The following is a 10,679-nucleotide window of genomic DNA, read 5'->3' as shown; positions in this document are numbered from 1 at the left end:
GGGATTGCTTTAAAATTAAAACGTTTGAATATGGTGACAGCTCAGTGCTTGTATAAGTGCAAAAGGCTATTCCATTTTAGAACATAAAAGAAATGCCTATGAGGTCTCATATTAATACATGTGTTTTCTCATTCTCGGCCCCCGGAGTTCCTTTTGTATAAGATAGAAAGCTGTATTACTGCAAAATATTTTTCACGGGTGATCAACTGTCATGTCTACAAGCACTAGTGGTAGATAGAGAGAGGGGAAAAAAACCAGGCAAATTATCATTCCTTTCACTGTTTTTAATCTTTTTTCTGTTATTGTTATTACACATTTTATGGTAGGATGGTAGGAAAACTATCCCCAGGGCAAGTATGCTCTGTTCACTTATGGGTCTGGAGAGGAGGGAGATGTCCTCTCTCCTTATTCCTTCCTGCTCATTTCTGTAGATACTTAACTGAAGGAGATCTGAAATCATCCAGCCTGAGCCAATGCACCATCTGCCTAATGGGTGGCCTTCTGTTTGCCAGGAGGACACTTTGATTCCAAATGAGAAGTCCATGTAGTAGTCACACATGAAGGATTTTTCAGAAGCACAAAAATATTTTGCAAGCATCTTCCTATTCTTTCCTAATTTACTCTGGGCACCACTGCTGAATGTCAATTGTGTCAACACTCCAGATTGTCCCAATTAAACTTTGTAACAGGGAAAAATTAACTCTGTTGAATTTATGATGAAAAAATAGTGTCCCAGCCCTAAATATATTCAAAGTCGCAGAGTTTGTGGCACTCCTTTAGATATGGATTTGATATGTATGACTAATTCTGTCAGAAAATCTATACTTAGAACTGTCATTAACTAAAATAATAATGCTTTGATCACAATCTTGTGTGTGATCATGCAAACATATGTCCCATTACTTTTAGTGGAGCTTGCTGTCTGGTGTGGGACTGCAGTCTCAATTTGCAAAGGATACTTGCAAACCTATAGTAAGTTGAATTATAGGTTAATGGTGTTAAGGGCATACTCCTACATCCTTACTTTGTTCAAGCGAATAGATTACACTGTAATTAAGTACGCAGTTATAAGACATTCTATTTGGGAGAAGCTGAACAGAAGCTGTGAAGTTGGCTAAAAAAATCCAAAAAAACAAAACAAAACCCTAAATACCTCCTGATCTAATACATTCTTCATTTGAACCAGTATTTTTTGCTATAACATTCCATCAGTTTTGCCTATACAGTATGACCTTCTTATCCATAGATTCAATGTCCCTGGTTTCATTTAACTATGTTTCAAAAACTATCTCTGCAAGAAGTTATGTGGGCCTCTCTAGGTACTCTAGTTTTATGCTATCCTTCTGGTCGAAGTACAGTCAAAATATAGGTTTCACTATTATCCACAATTTCAGGCATATGTTCAGGTCATGGAACATATCCGCTGCAGTTATGGGAGTTGTACTGTATAGCCAATCCCTGAGTTACAAACATCCAACTTACAAACAATTCACAGTTAAAAACAGGGATGAGACAATAAAAAGTGTGAGGAATCTACCCCTCAGAAGGAAAATTCACTCCTGTAAGAGTTATCATAGGGGAAAGGTGTCTCCACTGAAGTGAAGTTTTATCATCAATCTGTATTTCCACAACAAGCCAAATTTTTCAAAATCCAATTATCACAGGAACAGAAAGTGAGGTGAAATCTTCTGAACAGAGGCACAGACAGCAAAACAAACACCACAGGGTGCTAGCGCTTCCCTGTGCTATCCAAAGCTTATAGGTATATGGTTGGAGTTATACTTAAAATGTGCCTATTCTGACTTACAGACAAATTCAATTTAACAACAAAACTACAGAACCTATCTTGTTTGTAATGTGGGTACTGCCTGTATCCATCTTTTGCCATACTTATATTCATTTATTGAGAAGCAGAGTATGAGACTCAGGAAATTAACATGAACAACCATATTGTGTTTTTTTTCTTAAGTGTTCTAATTAATCAAATTAAAAACTGCTGCTTTGGAATTCATGTGTCAGCTTGGACCCTTTTCAAACTCTCTGAGTGGATCAGATGGTTTAACAGCATCTCTGGAATTCACACTCACTCTTTTATGCTGTTGCCACATGTTCATTTGGTTAAAAGGCACGTCAGAAGAAAATCCCAAGAGGCAATGAGCTAGTTGTCTGTACCTTTCCTGTACAGTCATAGGTAATTTATTCAGATAACTAGGAAACAATGGCTCTTAGTTCTGAGAAGAAGAGAAACAGCCTCTCTTGCAAATATATACCTCTTAATCTCACAGTTTATCCTCCATAAACAACTACAGCATGTCTCCTCCCATTTCATAATGCTGAACTTTGGAACGTTCTTTTATTCCCTGTTGCTTTACTGAATAAAATGTACTTCCTGTAAATAAGAACATTTTTTGGTTGACTAATACGGAACTTACAAGGCTGGAACCACATCTGTGTATATCATTTCAGGCTATAAGAACAGTGGTTGGCCTGTTGGAATACCCAGACTCGCAATGATACCATTAAAGACTGCCATTAAAGACTGTGATGGTAATAATTAAAAAACACATTTCATATTTTCCTAGAAAATGTTTAATTACAAGTATTTAGTGAGCATTCCCTTTCTGCAGTATTTTAAAAATGGGTATTGAAAGCTACTTATAACAGGTGAGATCTAAGGGAGCTTTTATAAGTGAAATTAAGGGCCCTTCTACATATGACTAAATTCCAGGAGAAACTGGGATATTATATATTCCAGTCCCAAACCAAACCCCGGGCTTTTCCTAGGGGGAAGCTACATACCCCCCGCTCCCGGCCCCAAGCTTTCAATGTGTCATTTTGACATGCCCGGAGATTTTCACAGAGGGCCCTGAACATGAAGCCAGGCCCCTAACATAAGTTTTGGGGTGAACTGGGGAGCTGAGAGGGGAGGGGAGAGTGCCAGTGCACCCCTTCAGGCTCCAAGAGCCTGAAGAACCATGATCACTGGAGAGATTGACCCCCCAGAATCATGAAAGTGGTCCCAGGAGTCAATTTCCACAAGGCATTCACCTGAAAAGATCCAGACCTTACACTAAGATCAGATCTTTCCAGGTGTTTTATTAATCTGGAGTAAAGTGGTAAATCCCAATTTACTCCAAATTAATTTGGGTTTACCTGAGGTGTCATTTGGAAGCCCCAGGTAAACCTGGGACAGGTTCCATGTTTGGGGCCTTTCTGGATGGGCCCTAAGAGTGCACCTAGAATATAGCATGAATACTGTTTGGCATCAAACTACCACTTGCATGAAACCATAGCCTTGAAAAATGGCAGTTAAACCCAACATATTCTGTTTTGTTAAATCTCACTATCACTTTATCTCAGCAACAGAGTTGTAGTTTGATGAGACACCAGCACTCTTCATCAGAAAAGGCTAAAGATCTTGAAAAACTACAACTCCCATGATTCTATAGCACTTAGCCATGGCAGTTAAGATGGTGTTAATTGCATTAATTCTGCACTGTAGATTCACCCTCAGAATAAGCACCTAAGATATATAACATATACAGCATCTGTAACACTCAAGCAACATCTGCTTCAGTGAGGATATCCTCCTCATATAATTGATGACAACATCAGGAGAGAACACTATGTTGAGAGAAAATCTCCACAAAAACATGAGTCAAGTAACCAACAACATATTCCTTATGTAGTAGATTTTTATTCAACATCTTCTAATTACCATCTGATAATTAGAGAAAACCATTCAATTGCTAACAAATTCTGAACATCTTGCCAGAGCCATCAGCAATATAACTTTCTGCTAGGGCCTGAATCTAAGGAGATTGCTGATAAAGACTTTCATGAAAATACCAGGCAGTAACCTAGAATTGCACGTTTGTGTTAAATACCTTAACCAGCCTGTCATTTTTATGAGAATGTTGATCGGCAGGACATACTATATTAAACAACATATCACCTACAATCCTGCAATTTTATTTATGTGACTGAATGTATGCATACATGATGTTATTTGCAATATGTGGGCAAAAGAACGCAGATTGTATTTGACTAATGGAAATCTGCATCATTTTGGTTGTGAATTCCATTTATCACTTTCTAGAAAAAAAAAACATGGTTTCAGCCATTGAGATGCAAGGAGAAGTGGGTTATTATTATTATTATTATTATTATTATTATTATTATTAGCCCAATTGCAAAGTCAGCTTTCAAGGAGAATAGCTTTCACATGAAATAATCTACAAAAAGATAATAAACATTGCCATTTTATTTATTACTTCTGTATCAATTTTCAGTTCTGGGCCTACGTACTATATAAAGTACTTGATAACAAAAACAGATCCCCTGGAGAGAGAAAAATACCCCCAAAAGTCCCTGTTTGAAAAAGATATTGGGTAAAAGGCAACATATAAGAAAGGCTATTGTATAAAGTCATCCTAAAAACTGTAAGCACGGGGCAGTCTTGGCTCAAAAGGCAGGGAAAGGCAATGAGTACAGCCAAAAACCTCCAGATTGTTGACCAATCTGCCAACACTGGCTTCTTTCTGCTTGATTTTATAGGGGTTGCTAGGAGGCTACAGCTCATATTTTAAGGAACTCAGGTAAGCCTGCATTCTAAATCAAGGCAAAACTGAATAGAGATTGCTGAGAGGAAGTTAATGCATTAGGATCACTAAATGTTCTGGGTAACTGAATTTGTATGCAACATTGCCCTCCCATGGAAAGCTAATAATTGAACAAACAACTAGTCCAGCCCTGACAATACTTTCCATATAAAGAGCGCAGGAAATGCCAAGAGTATGGCTCAACTGAAAACCTGGTTTACCAAAGCGAGGGAGTTGTCTAATTTGACAATGAAACTCTCTAATGTGAAGTCTGGGTGTAGCATGTTAAATAATGCAAAGCAAGCAGTTTTAAAAATAGAGCAAGTCGCTGCTTGGCAGCAATAAATTTTATGGATTCTTCAATTGGAATAGACATTGCCTCAAGACAAATCTGGCTCCTGATGAATAAGTAGTAAACTAGCAGTAGCCAACTGAGCACAAGGTACGTTTGTTTCCATCTATTTTCATATATTTTACAAGTCCAATCAATAAATGAGGGCTTGGGATATGTTAGATGGTAACAAATCCCCAATACTAATATTTGATTTTAATAGGAATGGAAGTTTTCTGCTTGATATTACTCCCATTGTTTAAATGAGTTAAACACATACTAATAAAGAAATAATAATCTGTTATGTTCCTCGGGGTATATCTTAATCTCTCTAAATATAGTCATGGTATATTTTCAAAGTGCTAGTTATAACATATAAAGCCCTGAACAAGTTTGGTTCAGGCTATATGCTTGCCCATACACAGGAAAGGACTTCCTCCAGTCCCACTACTTTCACAAGTATGGCCACTGGGAACACAAGAGAGGGTCTTTTCAGTGGCTGTCCCTTCCAAGGTTGTTTAGAATGGCAACCTCCTCACTTTCTGAGTTAAGGAAATAGTGCCTCATGAGGCAAGGGGAGGAGAGACTTCTCTTGTCCCCGTTCCCATCCCCTTAGTCGCCATTTCCTCCAGTTAGGAGGATGCTACAAAAAGGAGGACACTCTGTGGCCACCAGTCCCTTTTGGGTAAGTTTTAGGTGCAAAATCAGGCATTTCAGGGTGGCTTAATGCTAGACTGATTTGACTCACAATGGCATGTAGTCACCCTTCCCCACAGGGAAAGCCCGGGGTTTGGGTTAGGTGTGAGGACTAGAACCCACAAGGAAGCGGGTTACTTTTCTCTAACCAGACTATCAAAAGCTTGGTAAAGATGGGTCTTGTCTCTTCATATTACTTCACAGCTTGATGATATATGTCAATGACGGAAAATACTTCTTTGTCAGAACATTAGAGTATAAATAACTAATGTGTTGTTCTTAAAATAATCATTCAGTGTTTGGAGAATCTGCTTAGTCTCAAGCAATGGAATAATGGTTCTTTTTTTCAATTCTTCAAAAAACCATGGCCAAACCATGGTGATACCTGTTTCAAGTATTATATAAAAAGGGGTACTTTCCAGAAGTGAGCGAGACTGAATATTAAAAATAATCTTTGGAATGTTTTAGCAAACCTTGCCAATAACTTTGAAAGTACAACTCCTCCATTCAGATAGTTCCTGTTCTGAATCTCTGGAAATTCTATCAGAAAACAGAAGTGTCTAGAACAGCTTGCAGGAATACACACACACACACACACACACACACACAAAATTAAACTGAACGGCAAGATATAGATAAATGAAGCTACTTAAGTTATTTCTATTTTAACCATCAGCAATAACAGTGAAATTATATACATATCTATTTAGGTGCAGGCGTACAACTTTCTTGACCTGTACAGTCACATAGGAAGAAGTCCCACTGAATTCAGTACCTGATCTTGGATAACTTATTATGTTGCCCATGGTGAAAGAGACCCTCCACAACTCTGAGCATTGTAATTCTCAAAAACAATATTCCTCAGCTCCATTAAACACAGATCACTTTTGAGTAAATATGGGAAGTATTGCATTGAGAGTGTGTATGACCAAATTGTGAAGCTTGTGAAGATGTTTCCATTTTTTCCATTTTAGGAGCATATCGAGAATAGTAAAAAAGAGATGTTCACTAACTACAACATTTTGACTTGACATTGAATTAAGTGATTTGAAAATGCAAACTAATTTGACTCAGTTTTCACTCAGACTGATTTGGAGATCATCCAATTTAATTCAGATCCAGATCCATTGACCATAGAGAGGCTAAAAATCTCCCATTGGCTATGTTGTTGTTGTTCATTCGTTCAGTTGTCTCCGACTCTTTGTGACCTCATGGGCCAGCCCACGCCAGAGCTCCCTGTTGACTGTCACCACCCCCAGCTCCTTCAAGGTCAAGCCAGTCACTTCAAGGATGCCATCTATCCATCTTGCCCTTGGTCGGCCCCTCTTCCTTTTACCTTCCACTTTCCCCAGCATAATTGTCTTCTCTAGGCTTTGCTGTCTCCTCATAATGTGGCCAGAGTACTTCAACTTTGTCTCTAGTATCCTTCCCTCCAGTGAGCAGTCAGGCTTTATTTTTTGGAGGATGGACTGGTTGGATCTTCTCGCAGTCCAAGGCACTCTCAGAACTTTCCTCTGACACCACAGCTCAAAAGCATCTATCTTCCTTCGCTCAGCCCAGGCATGTAGCCGGGGGGGGGGGGGGGGGCTCGGGGGGCTTCAGCCCCCCCCGAAATTCTCATGGTGGTTCGTGAAAAGGCCTTACTGGTGCATTATTTAAACTGTTATGTTTATTAATATCATGATTTGATCACCATTCTCAATATATCCCATATGTATGGGGGTATTGGGGTAATTATACAAAAGGTTTGCTAGGCTAGACCCTCTTTCACTCAGACTCAGCCCCCCTCGAAACTCAGCCCCCCCCCGAAACCCCCCCTGAAATTTTTTTAGCCCCCCCCCCGAAACAAAATCCTGGCTACGGGCCTGGCTCAGCCTTCCCTAAGGTCCAGCTCTCACATCCTTAGGTTACTACAGGGAATACCATGGCTTTGACTATGCGGATCTTTGTTGCCAGTGTGATGTCTCTGCTCTTTACTATTTTATTGAGACTGGACATTGCTCTCCTCCCAAGAAGTAAGCGTCTTCTGATTTCCTGGCCACAGTCTGCATCTGCAGTAATCTTTGCACCTAGAAATACAAAGTCTGTCACGGCCTCCACATTTTCTCGTTAAAAGTATTTTAGAGCAAATGTGAAGGCATAGCAGTGTCTTACAATCTGATCACACATTAAAATAACATTTCCTACAGGTCCCATCACATGGCACATGGTCCATTTAATACAATGATTCCCAACCTGTGGTCCATGGACCACCAGTGATCCACAAGAATGAAAATATGGTCCGCAGCCTCACTATTACTACACCATTGTCTCAAAACCACACGGCACGAAGAACGACTGGTCTCACAAAATCCTATTATAGTGCCAAGGCAATGGGGATGTCAGGAGGGGAGAGGCTTGAGTTGAGCAAAAACTGATTTGTAACCCTTTTGGTACTAATGTTGGATAGTGGTCCCTGGTCAAGTGGTCCCCAGTCAAAAAAAGGTTGGGAACGACTGATTAGATAACTTGTAAGAACCCATACATAAAGGTTCTGCAGACAGTACCTTTTATAAGATAGGTGGAAATGGACTCCAGGCCTTTAGCCGGGGGGGGGGGGGTAGGGTTCAACACCTCACCCTCCAAAATGTGTCAGTTAAAAAAATCCTGGTTTCCTCATGAATTGGTTAACCAGTTAAAATTCATGAGCAAGTTTACTTTTAACCTGATACATTTCAGTGAGGGGGAGGGGGGTTTGAACCCCAACCTCCCCCCCCCCCTCCGGCTACAAGCCTGATGGACTCTACTTGTCTTTAATTTTTCTGTGTACATCAGAGGTGCAGAATTTGACATGTGATTGTACACCTGCCTGCAGGTTGTCGGTAGCTCACCCACTGTTAACAGATTTTAGATTTCCAGTTAAAATAAGTGGATTAACAAATCATAGTGCTTGCATGGCTAGAAGTAGTTTAGCAGATTGTGAGTTTCACATTGAAAGAAGTGGTTTAGCAGACTGAGCTTTTAAAAAAAGATTGTGTAGCTGCATTTCTCTTTTTGGATGGAGGTCATGAAGTTGCATGTTGTGCAAGATCTGCCAAAAAAGAGGGGATAGAGACTGTTACATGGGGTAACATCCCATGGATTGGGAGGAGTCATCCCTTTTCCCTGTGATAAGTCAAAGGTGCATTATTTTATTAGATATAGGAAGGGGAGATCCAGGAGTGATGGGGTGCATATGTATCCAATTGTCATCAAGCCTTCTTAAACAATGGGTTGCCTGTTTAAAAGGCATTTCCTCCAGGGTATGTGATAAGATCTTTAGAAAGGAATAAAGCCTGCAAATCCCCACACAAATAGGTGGATAGTTGTTGGGTTTTTTTCTTTTGGTCTATATACCTTTCAAATATTTTAAGGGAACTACAAACTTCAAAATAATCTTAGGGAACTTAAAAATAATCTTAGAATTATTAGATAAATTCACCATTTTGAAGGCGAAACATAGAAAATGAATGTATATGAAAGGATGGTGAACCCAAAGCTAGTCAATTCCACTGTCAATAAGGACATCTCTTACAAAAAAAATACAGTGTGATATGTATGCCCTTTTTAAACATCTCCAAACTTTAAAAGCTTAAACTAGCTGTGGGAAAGTATGGCGCAGGCTCCATATTGCACCTACAACCAATTCCTCCCAAAATTTTTCCCCAAGTCTCCTGATTCCCTAAAATAAATTTCTGTGCTAAATATTCCGAAAGACCTCTCCAACCACAGACCACAGGTTGCGAATCATTGCATTAAATGGACAACGTATCATGTGATGGGACCTGTAGGAAACTGCATGCAAAGGTTATTTTACTGGATTGTTATGTCACAGGAGTGTTGTGGTTGTGTATTTTTGCATAGCAGTGAGTTTGACTAAATGGACCTTGTGGACCCTGACAACTCTATGAGTCTACGGTTTCATGACAATACCATCTCTGTATACGAACCCACACGATCCCTTCGATCATCCGAAGAGGCCCTGCTCTCGATCCCACCAGCATCGCAGGCACGATTGGTGGGGACAAGAGAGAGGGCCTTTTCGGTGGTGGCCTCTCGACTCTGGAACTCACTCCCTAAAGACATCAGACAGGCCCCAACTCTGGCAGTCTTCAGGAGGAGCTTGAAGACGTGGCTGTTCCAGTGTGCCTTCCCGGAATAATGATCCCATAGCACTTTGTTCTCCAAAGCGCTCTACATTTCTTTAGGTCTGCTCGTATGTCCTTCACAAACGCCACTATCATCTTTCGTCCATGCTCCAACATTATTTTCAATTTTTAACTTCACATTTGGCCTTCCCACAGTTTTAATTGTGTGTTGTCTTATTCATAATGTGTTTTATTGTCTATGTTTTTATTTTAACTGTTGTATTGTCATTATTATTGCTTGTATTGTTGTGTTGGGCTCAGCCTAATGTACGCCGCACCGAGGCCCTTGGGGAGATGGTGGCGGGGTACAAATAAAGTGTTATTATTATTATTATTATTATTATTATTATTATTATTATTGCATCCCAGATCACGAAACGAGACAATAAGATTAAATCCACCACACTGGTCTGTAGGAAAAACAATTCTTTCTTATTGATGAAAAACTGGTTACAAAAGAAAGTTAAATGCAAAGTCAAAAAACCACCATAGAAACACAGCAGTCAGGAAAATCTCTGAACTTGAGCAAAAATCCAAAAACCACAATACAAGAACCAGGAACCTGTCAGCCTCTTGCTAACTATGCACTTGAAAACTAGAAGCCTCTGGGATTACCGGCCATGGAACACAGGAATTCTGCCAAGGCACAGCCACAGTCCCAAACGTTGTTTGATCTGAGGAGGCACCCAGCAGGCAGCCCCTTAACCCAAAGAAACTATTCTTTGAAACGCCCCTTGACTTTGAAGCCTGTCTCTCCTGTAATCTACTTGACCTTCATAGGAACTGTGAATCACTCCTGTCTCTCGTTATCTGTTCCCTTCGGTTCTCATTAACAAACCCAGGTGGAGAGCTATCACGGCTGGATTCCAAAACATTTTCATCCAG

This window comes from Anolis sagrei, chromosome 3, assembly GCF_037176765.1.
Source record: "Anolis sagrei isolate rAnoSag1 chromosome 3, rAnoSag1.mat, whole genome shotgun sequence".
NCBI lineage: Eukaryota > Metazoa > Chordata > Lepidosauria > Squamata > Dactyloidae > Anolis > Anolis sagrei.
The sequence above is the reverse complement of the archived record's forward strand: the minus strand, read 5'-3'. Positions refer to the sequence as shown.